Source organism: Lathyrus oleraceus, chromosome 7 (assembly GCF_024323335.1).
Source record: "Lathyrus oleraceus cultivar Zhongwan6 chromosome 7, CAAS_Psat_ZW6_1.0, whole genome shotgun sequence".
Lineage (NCBI taxonomy): Eukaryota > Viridiplantae > Streptophyta > Magnoliopsida > Fabales > Fabaceae > Lathyrus > Lathyrus oleraceus.
In genome coordinates, this window is record NC_066585.1 from 152,211,302 (window position 1) to 152,214,432 (window position 3,131).

The window sequence follows — 3,131 nt, forward strand, 5'->3', positions numbered from 1 at the left end:
AATGACTTGACTAGTCAACTTTTCAAGGCCAAACTTCCAATCTTGATGAATGAATGATTGAGGATCCTCAAATAGGCTCATATATATGCATAAAATAATGAATGAAAGAACTTCCCTTGATTGAATTTGATCATAGGTAGAGGTTGCTTCATGAGCAAGGCACAGTTGAATTAGGGTTTCCTTAGGAAACAATCCTCAAGCCCTTTGGGTTATCTTGATAAAATTGGAAAATTGAGATACTTGGGAGACATATATTATGATTAGGAACTTTGTGAACCATTTTCATGCTTTTCCTCATATTCATCTGGTCATTTCATTGAGTTTAGGAGCCTCCTAGGAGCATTGGAGCACATGATCACTTGAGCTTCAAAACAAAAAGAGTTAGTGACATATTGTTGTGCTTTTGGTTAGTAATCAAAGTAAGAAAAACAATAATATACAATACAAATATGCTTGGTGGTCTCAAACCACTCACATAAGTCCCAACCCTAGGATTAAGGAGTCAAACATGCTATGATCCTTGAGGCAATACACTGAGTAATGCTATGATACGATGAGGGATCTTAGGGTCAAAATTAGGGTCTTACAACCGGTAGTTGTAAATCCTATTTTCAGCTTTTCCCCAATAAGTCTATTCTTACCCAGTAGCCGGTAATGAATACATCTCCTGGCGGCCCTCAGTGAGTCATCCTTGATATGTTTACCCTAACCGATAACGAATGTCCTCCCTGTTATATTTTATTATCTCCGTACCCAGTAACTGGTAGTGGATAATATATTTTTGCTCCTCCTGTATTGAAGATTGTCTCTTCCCCAGTTGAGTTGAGTGTGTATTTCCTTAGTGAAATCGATGTTCCTACTTGGTTCGAATATTTCAGTTTTATTCTGATCTATCCGTTTCCCCTGCAAATGTTTTCCCCCCGGCTGAGTCTTTCCATTTTCATGGAATTCCTCTAGTCCCCCCCAACAATTGTTAAGTCGTAGCCTGGCCTACGCACAACCCTTTATCCCTCAGAGTTTTTGTCTCCCCAGTGAGTTTTCCTTACGGAATTGAATTACGCTCCTGCGGACTTTTGGTCTCTCTAAATTCTTTTCCCTTTGTGGCAATATTTCCTCACAGAGAGCTTATTTTTGGCATTCATATCATATGCATCATGAGGTCTCTTAGGGACCAAAATTTGTTTCTATATGTTATTATTTAAGCTCATTCTACTAAGTCGATGCGAAGATTTTAACCTTCATCTCCTCAGTTAGAACGTCCTTAAATAGGGGCAACTTGTATATGTCGGAACAACTCTTAAAGATCTTTCGGATGTAACACATGGTTGGAGCGAATTCTCCAAGACTCGTTGGGTATGAGATACTGTCATAAATTACTTATCTTAATGTCTTTAAGGCACTGTAGTTTGTCTTATGCTTGATTTCGTTCTCTTGTCGATGCAGGCATTTATCATTATCAGTCTCGTAGTATCGGGTAAGTTACATTGTTTTTCATATTTTTCATTTTGAATTAATGTTTTAGTTAATAAGTTCTATACTCTAAGTTGGGATGTTTTGGGTTATGTGCAGTGGTTCTTATGATATGTGTTACTAAAGTTGCAAAGTCTGCTTTGGATAAAGCCTTGGCCGAAAACGAAGATATCGACATCGACGGGGTTACATCATCCTCGCCAGAATTACCCATTGTTGCTGAACAATCATCAGAGCTTAACCAACCTCTCATAATTAAGATAGATTCTAATGAAGACAATCATGAAAAGTAAATTCATTTTTTGTGTAAATTCTTTCTTCCTCTCCTTATAGTTGATTTTTTTTTCCATTGATGTTCAAGAGATAGCTACCAGGTCTTCATATTTGTTTGTGATTTGTACAGTTCCAACATTAGAAATATAGTCTGTGACAGGAGTTTTTAATCCTACCATCAAGATGACATTATTGACTATGACAAAAAAGTTCATGCTGTTATTAGGAGGGTCTTAGAAAGCATTTTTGGCCAAAGCGCTGTCTAAGGGGGTGGGGCTTAGACAGCGCTTTTCAAAAGCGCTGTCTAAGGTATACCTAAAAAATTTAAAATAAGAGGGTCTTATAAAGCGCTTTTGGCCAAAGCGCTGTCTAAGGTGGGGGGGGGGGGGGGGGGGAGGGGGCTTAGACAGCGCTTTTAAGATTTAAAAAAGCGCTGTCTAAACCTTTAGCAGCGGAGGTTTAGACAGCGCTTTAAAGCGCTGTCTAAGGCTAAAAAAAGCGCTGTCTAAGGTCTTGTTTGTTGTAGTGACCCTAATTTTGACCCTAAGATCCCTCATGTTATCTCATCATATGCATTAGCATTGGGATCATACCTTGGCATCCTCCTTACCCTCATCCATTGGGTTTGTTTTGGGAGAGATCACCAAGAACCATGTGATTGTATAATACTTTGTATTTTTTATCATTTACTAACCAAAATGCCAAAAATATGTCTTTTCATTTGTCTAACTCTTTTATAGGAAGGGCACATGATCACTTTTGATTTATCAAGTACATATATAGGGTTTAAGACCCTCATTACTAAGATCTCAACCATAAGATGATCAACAATGGCTCTAGGCATCATATATGAGTCCCTATGATCTTTACATGGTATTATGATCAAGAATTCTTCAAGAGTTTGGAATTGGTTTGAAGTGGAAACCCTAGTGCATCTGGGTATCTTGTGTAATTTCTTCACCAAGCTTCTTCAACAATTGATCAAATATTTCAAGAGGTACTTAAAAATTCATTATATTATGCATATATGATCTCCCATGAGTCCCAAAAGTCAAGAGAATTTCAAGTTAGCAAGTTGGTTGATGGTGGTTGACCAAAGGAATTAATCTGATCAACACTGGGGTCCCCTAGACCCTATCTCCTACAATTTTTATCATATGAAAATGATCCCAAGATAAAAGTTACTATAGATAACATTCCAAACAACTTTCATGTTGAGTTCTAGAGCTAGTTTTGCTTGGAAAGTCATTTTGTATGGTGAAAGAGTATAAGTCATTTTGTCTAAACCCTAATTTGATGGTCAACTTCCCAAGGCCATAACTTGCTCAATTTTTATGATATGAAAGATTTCCAAGTGGCAAAATAAAATTCAATGTGTCTACTTTAAC

The 3,131-nt window shown here is 37.4% G+C and overlaps 1 long non-coding RNA gene across 1 annotated transcript; it reads left to right on the forward strand.

The window, feature by feature from the left end:
• Positions 1-1,274: 1,274 nt before the first annotated feature.
• LOC127106375 (uncharacterized) lies at positions 1,275-1,965 on the forward strand. The gene is made up of 3 exons (XR_007795357.1): positions 1,275-1,353; positions 1,444-1,474; positions 1,570-1,965. It is a non-coding gene; the product is annotated as an uncharacterized LOC127106375 (long non-coding RNA).
• The last annotated feature ends 1,166 nt before the right edge of the window (positions 1,966-3,131 follow it).